Source organism: Hyperolius riggenbachi, chromosome 6, assembly GCF_040937935.1.
Source record: "Hyperolius riggenbachi isolate aHypRig1 chromosome 6, aHypRig1.pri, whole genome shotgun sequence".
Classification (NCBI taxonomy): domain Eukaryota; kingdom Metazoa; phylum Chordata; class Amphibia; order Anura; family Hyperoliidae; genus Hyperolius; species Hyperolius riggenbachi.
The window spans coordinates 255,469,287-255,481,848 of NC_090651.1; positions in this window are offsets into that span (position 1 = coordinate 255,469,287).

A 12,562-nucleotide genomic window follows, 5' to 3' on the forward strand; every position below is an offset into this window, starting at 1 on the left:
TCTGAGGTTGGCAGTTCCCCGACATGTCCTGAGGTTTCTCCTGTACTAGTGTACCCCGATGTGCTCTGTGACCCAGAAAGCCCAAGTGTGCCTTGGTTACCAGCGTACTCAGATGCTTCCTCAGTGGAGACATGTTCTGATATAGCCTGCCTGCTTGCATGCCCAGAAGTGGTCCCTGAAAGTCCTGATCTTGATGGGTGTCCTGCTAATTTTGAGTCTGGAATGATCATAGGTTCCATAGGGGTTCTTGGTGGTTCTCCATGTGAGCCTGGTGAGCGTTCTGGCTTCTTGGGATCTCTGCGGAGCTTCAAGGCGTTCTGGGAGATTCCGGGAAAGGTTTTGCTTGGTGCCCTGAATACGATCAGCAATGGCTTTGGTGTTGTAAGGGACACTTCGAACAGGTATTGCGGCAGGTTTGGTATTCTTGGACGCTCCTTGGAAGGTGGTGGGTATTGTCTGGAGGGTGTCGAGGGCTTCTTCTCTGGTGTCCACAGTCCTGATGGGTGTTACGCTGAGACTTGTAGTGCTGATGGGCATGTTTCGGTGGCTTCTGCTTCCGATGAGGTCGGTTTCGGATGGACTGACTCTGGAATTGGGCCTTGTCGGGCTGTCCCGACCTTCATGAGTCTTCAGTTAGAGTTTTGTGATGATACCAGTTTTGAGGGATGTCTGGAATCCATCCCTAGAGGGGGGGGGGGGGGGGGGGGTACTGTGATGATCCGCTCAGCTGGCTGCACAGGCAGACAGCTGTTTGTCCATTCATCTAGTCTGTGGGCTGCAGGTCTCTGGGACAGAGACCGGTCTTTCCATTGCAGGTTTCTGGTCTGTTCTCTTGCTGGGGAATTTGCATACATTCGTTATGCAAATCCCCTACCTGCCTTCTTTGATGACTGGCACTATAAGAGCTTTATGTTTCCCAGAAGGCTTTGCTGGTCATTTCCTTTCCATGGTCTGTTCCTGATGGACACTGCTGGAGTTTGTTATTTTCCGTATCTCCTTATTGTATTATTTGCTGTGCCTTTGCTACCCTCGTATTCTGTCCTGATCTGCCTTGTGTCTCGTCTGGCGATCGCACCTCTCGCGATCGCGTTCCTATTTCATATCTGCTGTTGTGTGTGTGCGGTCGCGGGGTGGCGACTGGATTGGCGCACACACATACAACCTGTCCCTTTGCTCATTCTCATTCGCAATCGCCTCTCTTGCGATTGCGTTCTGCGTTTCGTACAATTCCTGTCTGGCATTTGTGGAGGTACAGAGGATTGGTTCCTCTGCACTCCCAAGCGCCATCTGCTGACAGGAATGTTCCCTCTACGGGTGCGTAGCACCTTTTGCTGGGTTCCTGCAAATTATACGCTTGTGTAGGATTTCCGCCGTGTCAGCGCACGCGTTGTGCGCTGATCACGGGGAAAGTTCCACAATCGTTACAAGTACATTAAAATTCGGGTCCGGGTCAAATTCGGGTTTGGCCATGATCGCGACCATAGAATTTGATTCGAATTTGAGTCGTGATCGGTAATTGAATTCGTGTTCATGAATTCGGATGGCCTTAAAGCAGTTTTTTTTTTTAAGGGAAATCACAATTAAATAGGTGTAATTAACCCATTCGCGTTCCGTCGTTTTCACTTGAGAAATATTCACCTCCCATTCATTAGCCTATAACTTTATCACTACTTATCACAATGAACTGATCTATATCTTGTTTTTTCCGCCACCAGTTAGGCTTTCTTTAGGGGGTACATTTTGCTAAGAGCCACTTTACTGTAAATGCATTTTAACTGGAAGAATAAGAAAAAAACGGAAAAAATTCATTGTTTCTCAGTTTTCAACCATTATAGTTTTAAAATAATACATGCCTCCATAATTAAAACTCACGTATTGTATTTGCCCATATGTCCTGGTTATTACACCGTTAAAACTATGTCCCTATCACAATGTATGGCGACAATATTTAATTTGGAAATAAAGGTGCATTTTTTCCGTTTTTACATCTATCACTATTTACAAGTTTAAAATAAAAAAAATATAGAAATATTTCATCTTTACATTGATATTTAAAAAGTTTAGACCCTTCGGTAAATATTTACATGTTTTTTTTTATTGTAATGTTTTTTGTTTTTTTATATTAAACATTTTATTTGGGTAGTTTTGGGAGGGTGGGATGTAAACAATAGATTTATAATGTAAATGTGTGTTTGAGTTTTATTTTTTTTACTTTTAGTTGTAGTTTTACTTTTTGGCACAAGATGGCGGCCATGAGTTTGTTTACATGACATTACTCTAAGCGTAACATACGCTTAGAGAGATGCATGGGGGACGCTACAGCCAGAAAAAGCGCATCTTCCGAGAGAAGCTGTTGCTTTTTCAGCGGGGGAGAGGAATCAGTGATCGGGCACCATAGCGCGATTCACTGATTGCCTGGCTAACGAGCCGCGGCCGGGAGCGAGCGTGCACGTGCACGATCGGCCGCGGGAGCGCGCATGGTTCCTGGACGTAGTTTCTATGTCCAGGAACTAAAATAGGTTAAAAAAAAATTGATGGAAAAATTTTTTTTTGCATTTCTTGTTTATTCTTCTTCACTGTCTTCACCTTCACCTTCTTCTTTTTCTTCTCTCCATCTTTTTTGTCACCTCTTCTTTTTGTGCTTTACCATCTTCTTTCTCATCACCATCATCTCCATCATCTTCTTCTTCACTGGCACCTGGTTCTTCTTCTTCTTCACCTGGTTCTTTGTATAATTCTGTGGACCCTGGTGGTGGGAACACAGACAGCAGGAGGTTAAATACAGCAGCAGGAGGAGGAGTGACGTGTGGCAACAGGCAATGTAACGGGCCATGGTACTTATCGGGGGTACCACAGCTGTAAATAAACACCAACAGCAGGAGGTTCCGGACAGCAGTCGTGAAGCCCACATTGTGTCCAATACACAACTGGGACAGCACAGTTTTCAACCCAGACACCTCAGAATTTTTTTTAATTTTTTTTAACAACAAAATGCATAGCTAGTGGTGCATGGCAGCAGCGTATAATTCTGTGGACCTTGGCGGTGGGAACACAGACAGCAGGAGGTTAAATACAGCAGCAGGAGGAGGAGGAGGAGTGACGTGTAGCAGCAGGCAATGTAACGGGCCATGGTACCTAGCGGTGGTAACACGGCTGTAAATAAACACCAACAGCAGGTGGTTCTGGACAGCAGTCGTGAAGCCCACATTGTGTCCAATACACAACTGGGACAGCACAGTTTTTAACCCAGACACCTTAGAATTTTTTTTTTTACAACAAAATGTAGCTATTGTAGTGGCGTAATAGCTAATGGTGGTGGCACCACATAGTGGACAACTGGTGCCGCTGATGCGCCCGAGGATGGACCTGCTGCCTCCTCGCTGGCGCATTCCACCAGGCTGACCCAGTGGGCCATGAAGGACAGGTAGCGGTCTGTCCCAAAACGGCTGCTCCATGAATCCATGGTGATGTGGATCCGCTCACTCACGGCGTGATCGAGCGAGTGGCCCACGTTCGCCATAGCAAAGATGTGCAGTGTTGGGATAGTCGTGTGGGAGAGGTAGTGGCGGCTTGGGATTTGCAACTCCGGGATGCCGTATTTTAGCCTTCTCATGTCACTCCCTTTCTGCACAAAGAAGTATGGCAGGAGCTGGGAGCACATGGCCCGGGCAAGCAACCCGTTCAGAACCCAGATGCGCCTGTTGGTGGGAGGCAGAACCTTGGTTACACCGGGAAAGGACTCGCTGAGTAGGGTCTGGCGGCGTTTGCCTGCATGTGAGGATGAGGAGGCGACTGTGGAGGGAGCAGATGAGGCCACTGAGGACTGGCTGCCTGGGGGGGAGGGTTGGTTGCTGCTGATGCTGCTGAAGTCTGTGCAGTGGCTGCCTGGCTCTAACCACTGCCTGCGCCACAGTCCTTCAGCTTCAGAAACTCACTGTAGTCCTGAAAATGTTTGGTCTCCAAGTGGGTCTGCAGGCACGAGGTACCCAACTTGTTCAGATCGCGACCTCTGCTCAGGCTGGCACCGCAACTGTGGCAAATGGCTTGTCGTCAATGCACACAGTGAAGTACTGCCAGACTGGGGATTTCAACTTGTCCTTCAAGCTTGAGGGCTGGGGAGTTTTTTTGCCTTTGGAGGGCTGTTTTTCTTTCCCTTTGCTTGGAGGAGCTTTGGTGTGGGTGGGGGTAGCGGCTGAAGCAGCAGGCTGTGGCTCCTGCCTTCCACGCCCTGTGCTGGCCACCATGCTGCTGCCGCGCCTCTGTACCAGAGACCCCTCCTCCTCCAATGATGAGCTGCCTTCACCCAACTGTGGTGGTGGCACATAGGGACGGTCCCCCACCTCATCATCATCATCATCCCCAAACATCTCCTCTGAGCCCTCAACCAACTCCTCTGCCCCAACATCCCCTACATCAGGCCCCTCCTCCACCTCATGAAATTTTGGTTGTTGTGCGCCAACAACAAACTCCTCCACCTCCTCCTTGCATGCCCCATCATCTCCTCCTCAAACTGTTCCACAACATCCCTCAAAATGCTGGCGGTCCCTGGGGTGAAGAGCGAGCTCAGTGATGGCAGGCTGGTCGTTGGGGTCGATGTGACCTCAAGCGGTGGTGGAGGCCTGCTGTGGACTGGAGTGCTGGTGGTGGCACTGGTCTCGCTGGTGCTGGAGGTCTGGCTGGAAACGGTGGCTTGCTGCTCCGCCATCATTTCCACGACAGCCTGCGCCTGACTCTCCGCAATGGGCCGGGGGCGACGACCCGTCTCAAAGATGGGCGCAACACGCTGCTGCTGCACCTCTGCTCCCTCCTCCACAACTCTGCGGTCAGTGGCTGGCAGCGGACCAGTCACAGGCCTGCTGGTGCTGCCAGTGGCTGCAGCAATGGCGCTGCCTCTCCTGGTGGTGCCTCGCCCTCTACCTCTGCCAGTCATTGTGCAATAATATACAAACACAATTAAAAAAACAAATATATATATATATTATTTATATATATATATATATATATATATATATATATATATATATATATATATAGCGGGAAAGGATGTAAACTTTAATAAAGAGTATGGGTTGGTGGTGACTGGTGGTGAGTGACAAAAAAAAAAAGAAAGTTTTTTTTTTTTTTTTTTTTAATAGTAGCAGTACTAACAGTAGTGCAGTCTACAGTAGTGGATAACTAACTGGTGTGACAGACAGTGACAAAAGTCTGTCACACACAGACACAATCAATAGGGTCGGGCAGATGACAGTCACAGATCACAACAGATGCTGGCCTGGCCTAGTGGCCACTGGCCTGAGAAGTAACTATTACACAGTAGTAGTGAAACCTGCGGCACTAAATAAACTCACAGACTATAGCAGTACAAATTAAGTAAATTGTACGTAGCTAACAACTAACTATAACCCCTAGTAGTAGTCGATAACTAACGCGTGTGATTGTAGACAAAAAGAGGCAGTCCTCGATATGTTAGGATCAGAGTTGGAATGTATGACATGAGAGCATAAGGCTCCTCATGAAAAACACAACTCTTTTGGGCCCTAAAAACTAAAGTACAAGACTTAGTAAACACAGAGCAAACAAGTTTGAAAACAGGGCCTCAACATGATCCAAGAAAATGCAAAAAACTTTATTATGGACCAATTCACAATAATCAACATACAGTTAAAATCAATTAAAAAATTGAGGCTTTGATAACTAACGCGTGTGACAGACGGTGGCAATAAAAGTCTGTCACACACGCACGCAATCAATAGGGTCGGGCTGATGACTGTCACAGATCACAACAGATGCTGGCCTGGCCTAGTGGCCTGTGAAGTAACTTTTACACAGTAGTAGTGAAGCCTGCGGCACTAAATAAACTCACAGACTATAGCAATAGCAGTACAAATTAAGTAAACTAGAATGTAGGTAACAACTAACTATAACCCCTAGTAGTAGTGCAGTAGTCGATAACTAACTCTGTGACAGACAGTGAGTGACAATAAAAGTCTGTCACACACGCATGCAATCAATAGGGTCGGGCAGATGACAGTCACAGATCACAACAGATGCTGGCCTTTACAGTAACTAACACAGTACTGAAGCTAATAAATTCACAGACTAACAGTACAAATTAACTAAACTAGTACTAGTACACAACTAACTATAATCCCTAACCTACCTAAGCTAGTAGTAGGTGTAACGATTGTGGAACTTTCTCCGTGATCAGTGCACAACGCGTGCGCTGACACGGCGGAAATCCTCCACAAGCGTATATTTGCAGGCACCCAGCAAAAGGTGCTATGCACCTGTAGAGGGAAATTCCTGTCGGCAGATGGCGCTGGGGAGTGCAGAGGAACCAATCCTCTGTACCTCCACAAGTGCCAGACAGGAATTGTACGAAGCGCAGAACGCAATCGCAAGAGAGGCGATTGCGAATGAGATTGAGCAAAGGGACAGGTTGTATGTGTGTGCGCCAATCCAGTCGCCACCCCGCGACCGCGCACACACAACAGCAGATACGAAATAGGAACACGATCGCGAGAGGTGCGATCGCCAGACGTGACACAAGGCAGAACAGAATAGAATACGAGAGTAGCAAAGGCACAGCAAATAATACAATAAGGAGATACGGAAAACAACAAACGCTAGATAACCGCGAACACCGCACTCATTCGCAACAGTGCACGCGGTTATGCGCGATCTCCACGTGATAAGCACAATAGAGACAAGCACGCCTAACTAACCATTAACAGACAAACATGAAACAGAGGACACGAGCGCTTGCTTAACGGTTACCTCACCGAGCCTCCAGCAAGCGTAGCAGACGAGACAGACACACGAAAACAGGGACAAGCGAGAGATAGGATCCACAGCACTAGCGAAAAGTGGCTAGCGCGATCCAGGTACAGAGTAGCAGAACAGAAGGATCCCCAGTGCTAGCGAAAAGTAGCTAGCGCGATCCCAGAAGACAGAACAGAAGGATCCCCAGCGCTAGCGAAAAGTAGTTAGCGCGATCCCAGAAGACAGAACAGAAGGATCCCCAGCGCTAGCGAAAAGTAGCTAGCGCGATCCCAGGAGACAGAACAGAAGAGATAGCTGGTAGCAACCGCTGCACCAGCTACACTCCAAGAACAGAGATCAGAACCATTTCCTGTCGACCACCATTGGGACAGGACAATGGCAACAGGCAAGACAAGACAGAACAGGCAATACAGATAATACAACCTGACTGGGCTAGAAGGGGAGCCTAAAGCAACCCCCAGGAATTAACTATACTAGATAGCAATGGCTGACACTCCAGCAGTGTCCATCAGGAACAGACCATGGAAGGGAAATGACCAGCAAAGCCTTCTGGGAAACATAAAGCTCTTATAGTGCCAGTCATCAAAGAAGGCAGGTAGGGGATTTGCATAACGAATGTATGCAAATTCCCCAGCAAGAGAACAGACCAGAAACTTGCAATGGAAAGACAGGTCTCTGTTCCAGAGACCTGCAGCCCACAGACTAGAGGAATGGACAAACAGCTGTCTGCCTGTGCAGCCAGCTGAGCGGATCATCACAGTAGGCTAAAGCTACCTAGGCTAGCAGGCCTAGCCTGCACACAGACCTAACACTAGCCTAGCACAGTATACAGTATATACACTACACTAGCTGACTGAACTACAACAATCAAATCACTAGCTATCTATAAATGAGTACAATAAAGGTGTTAAGAATGTGTTCAGGAGGTAAAGCGATGTGTTAAACAGTTGAAAAGCATTTGCTAAGACACACAGCAGCACTGGAGATGCTCTCAGGACCGCAGAGTCACAAGCAAGGACGCGCTCCATAAGATGGCCGTCTCCTTATATAGAGGAGGGGAGGGCCAGGCTCCCCTCCTCTGATTGGTTGCAAGGGTCTCGACTGGGGGCCTTCTGATTGGCCCAATGACGTCATCCCCTGGATACTGAAGCCGAATTCGTGATCATGCGTTAACACCCGTGATCACGGCCGAATTCAAGAGTGACTATTCGGGTACATTCAAATTCGGGAGCAGTATCGCTCTTCGAATTCGAGTTCTGCAATCATGAAAATCTACCCGTGATCACGGGTAAATTCGAATTTGCGATCTCTGGCGAGCAACCCTGGTGCTGGTATTTAAAGGGATGAGGTGGCAACCCTGTTCACACAGCATTGTGAGTTTATGCGACATTCAGAGTGCATATGGTGGGATGTGATCCAGTGAATTCCAGTACCACAACATGCATCACGCAGAGTGTTTCAGCATAACACATGTGGTAAAAGTGGCAGGGAAGTATATCTTTCATTGACTGTATGCTTCACTGTATGCAATGTGAAGCAACATTCAATGAGACTTTTCCCCTTCAGGGTAGGAACACACTAGGCAGAAATGCTAGTGTTGCGGAAAACACAGCGCAAAACACACATAATGCAAGTCAATGGGTCGCATGAAAAAACGCATATGCTTGCGATCTGTTTTGTGCGTTTTCAAAAACGCTGGTCTTGCTGCATAGTTTTCCATAACGCATCTAAAACGCACATAATAAAAGTCAATGGTGACACAGAGGCATTGCTTTTTAGTATTTTTTTTTTTTATGCGTTTTATATTGGAAGGTAGGTAAAATGTAACATTTCTCCCATGCCAGGCCCAGGTAGACTTTAAGGCTACTTTAATGTGTACCAGAGATCTGATAAAATGAAGATTTGATACTCACCCGCGGCTTCCTCCAGCAGCATAAAAACACTGTCTTCCCATGGTCTGCCATTCAGCCGCGATCAGCCCCGGTAACAGGCTGAGTCGGGTTCAGTATGGGTCTTCTGTACATGCATGGGAGGTCTGCGCACATCAATTGCGTTCGGATAACCGTCGCAATTGATGTGATGTGGTCTAGTCCTAATTTGGATTAATGTGTTTGTATACTGAATTCTTGTAAGTAGACTTCTTTTTTGTGCAATAAAGTCCCCTGTGATTTTATGCTACGGTGCGCTTTTTTATATTCTAGTATTCACTCCACTCCAAAGCAGAACAGTGCCATCATAGAATACAGGGAGATCCAGCAGGGCACAGCTTAGGGAGCACAGGATGCATTGGTCTCTTCCTTTTTCAAGATTGCACTGTTACATGATCATTCTGAAGACCATTAGTAAAATAAACATGAACCTTGGAGTAATCTGAGCAAGCACTAAGTAGATCTATCATAAAGTTTATCTAAAAATAATAACAATAGCAATCACCTGTACAAATCCATTTTGAATTGTTGTTTTTCTTTCCCCCTCAATAGGAAGTCAATAAAAAAAAAGAAGAGAAGACAAGTGCAATGGATGCATACTGCCCATCCGCACAGGAACACCTGATCTTGTGGTGATATGGCAACAATGCGCACCTAAGGGTCTTACCCAACAACTCATTTAGGGCTGGTGCACACCAAAACCCGCTAGCAGATCCGCAAAACGCTAGCAGATTTTTAAACGCTTTTTTTTATTTTTATGAGGCGTTTTGCTAGCGTTTTGCGGATTGCTGCTGCGGTTTTCAGTATAGTAGATTTCATATATTGTTACAGTAAAGCTGTTACTGAACAGCTTCTGTAACAAAAACGCCTGCAAAACCGCTCTGAAGTGCCGTTTTTCAGAGCGGTTTGCGTTTTTCCTATACTTAACATTGAGGCAGAAACGCATCCGCAATCCAAAAAATGCCTCACCCAGGCATTTTTCGTTTCTGCAAAACGCCTGCCGCTCTGGTGTGCACCACCCCATTGAGATACATTGACCAAGCAGATCCGCAGCCGCAAGCGGATCTGAAAACGCCCAAAAAGCCGCTCGGTGTGCACCAGCCCTAACCTTGCATTCTCACCCTTTGTTACATTTCTTTGGTCAGAGTGTGTGTGTGTGTGTGTGTTACTGATTAGAGAGGCCATTAGAGAGATCATTGCATGCTAAAAGTCAAATCAGCAGGACCATCACTAAAGTATAAAGGGTCAGATTGTTTATTGTCCATAATTTGTTTACAATGGTCTTATTATCTCCTTGGTATAATTAATGAAGAAAATTTGCAAACACCCAGAAATCCTCTCTCGATCGTGTCTGAATAACTAGTGGACAGTAATTATAGCTGATGTGAATGATGGTGTGATTTTGCAACATTCAGCATATGTCATGAATGTGACTAAGCCATCTGCTAAATACTGTAATCAGGTACAGTCAATCAACAGGAAGAATTGACAGTTAAGCAGTGTTGGGCAGAAAATTTTCAGTGATCATGGATTAGCCGTGATTCACAAGCATTTTTTCACTATTCGGCTATGGTATTTGACGCCGTGATCAGTTCTGGATCACGGAAGTCGGCCACGGCAATGCCGTGAATAAGAATATTCACAATGCATTCACAGTCATGATCGTGTTGTATTTAACTACAAAAGTCTGAGGTCCCACCAGTAAGGGGCCATACTCTTCTTCTGTGCTGCCGCAGAGTGCTGCTTAGTCCTCCTGCTGCCGCCTCTCATGTCATATTTAGCGACAACAGCAGTCTGTGTACCCAGCCACCACCAGGGTCCACGGATGCTACAATTTTTGGGCTGATTTATTGTGCTGTGGTGCCACCAATGAGGTGCCATACTCTTCTTCTGTGCTGCTGTAGAGTGCTGCTTAGTCCTCCTGCTGCCGCCTCTCATGTCATATTTAGCGACAACAGCAGTCTGTGTGTACCCACCACCAGGGTCCATGGATGTTACAATTTTTGGGCTAATTTATCGGACAACTTTGCTACATTGCTATCAATGCAAGAAAAAAAAAATTACAAAAACCTCTCTGGGTGTGTTTGTGGCGTCGCCCACTCATTCTCCTCCAGTGGTACCACCACCGCCAGTGCCATTGGGACTGACCATCACCTCTGCGATTGCTTAACCCATTCGCGTTCCGTCATTTTCACGTGAGAAATGTTCACCTCCCATTCATTAGCCTATAACTTTATTACTACTTATCACAATGAACTGATCTATATCTTGTTTTTTCCACCACCAATTAGGCTTTCTTTGGGGGGTACAGTTTGCTAAGAGCCACTTTACTGTAAATGCATTTTAACAGGAAGAATAAGAAAAAAATGGAAAAATTCATTATTTCTCAGTTTTCAGCCATTATAGTTTTAAAATAATACATGCCTCCATAATTAAAACTCACGTATTGTATTTGCCCATATGTCCTGGTTATTACACCATTAAAATTATGTCCCTATCACAATGTATGGCGACAATATTTTATTTGGAAATAAAGGTGCATTTTTTCCATTTTGCATCTATCACTATTTACAAGTTTAAAATAAAAAAATATATAGAAATATTTCATCTTTACATTGATATTTAAAAAGTTTAGACCCTTAGGTAAATATTTACATATTTTTTTTTTTTTTTTATTGTAATGGTTTTTTTTTTTATAGTAAACAATTTATTTGGGTAGTTTTGGGAGGGTGGGAGGTAAACAATAGATTTATAATGTAAATGTATGTTTATTTTTATTTTTTTTTCCTTACAGTTGTAGTTTTACTTTTTGGCCACAAGATGGTGGCCGTGAGTTTGTTTACATGACGTCACTCTAATGCTGGATACACACGGTGCGTTCGTGCACTCGATTTTCCCGTCGATTCCCGTCGATTCCCGTCGATTCGTTTATTTCCAACATGTCCGATTTGGATTTCGATGGATCGTTAGGTCGATTCGCATGCAAAGTATGCCGAATCGACCTAACGATCCATCGAAATCCAAATCGGACATGTTGGAAATAAATGAATCGACGGGAATCGACGGGAAAATCGAGTGCACGAACGCACCGTGTGTATCCAGCATAAGCGTAACACACGCTTAGAGTGACTCATCGGGGAGGGAACAGCCAGAAAAGGCACAGCTTCCGAGAGAAGCTGTCGCTTTTTCAGCGGGGGAGAGGAATCAGTGATCGGGCACCATAGCCCGATACATTGATTCCTTGGCTACCGAATCCGCGGCCGGGAGTGCGCGTGCACCCGCGCGATCGGCCGCGGTAGCGCGCATGGTTCCTGGACGTAGTTTCTACGTCCAGGAACCAAAATAGGTTCAAGTGTATTTCCCTGTTTAAAACCAATTATTACCATGCACACATGCAGGGAATCCCAGACATGGCGGCGGGTCAGCGGTTCATATTGGCGGGCGTTCGGAAGTCGGGATTCCCTGCCTTTGCTGTATAAGACGCAGGGATTTTTTCTCCCCATTTTTGGGGGAGAAAAAGTGTGTCTTATGCAGCGGCAAATACAGTAAGTGAATAAAAAAACCAATGTGGTTGATTCACAAAACTCCAGTAAAATTTCAGCGCACAGACAGTACATGGCAACTCTACTGCTAGTTATGCCATTAACGTTACACCCACTGTACATATAACATAACTTGTGTTATGTATACAATGCGCACGCTGGTTATATAATACGTATTACACAAACAGTGTTGTGCACATTATATGACCAGCACGTGTATTGTATACATAATGTGTGTTGAACTGATCGTTCATGAACAGCCTTATCAGTCCGCCGACAGTGAGTACACGCGCACTACACTCTGCTAAA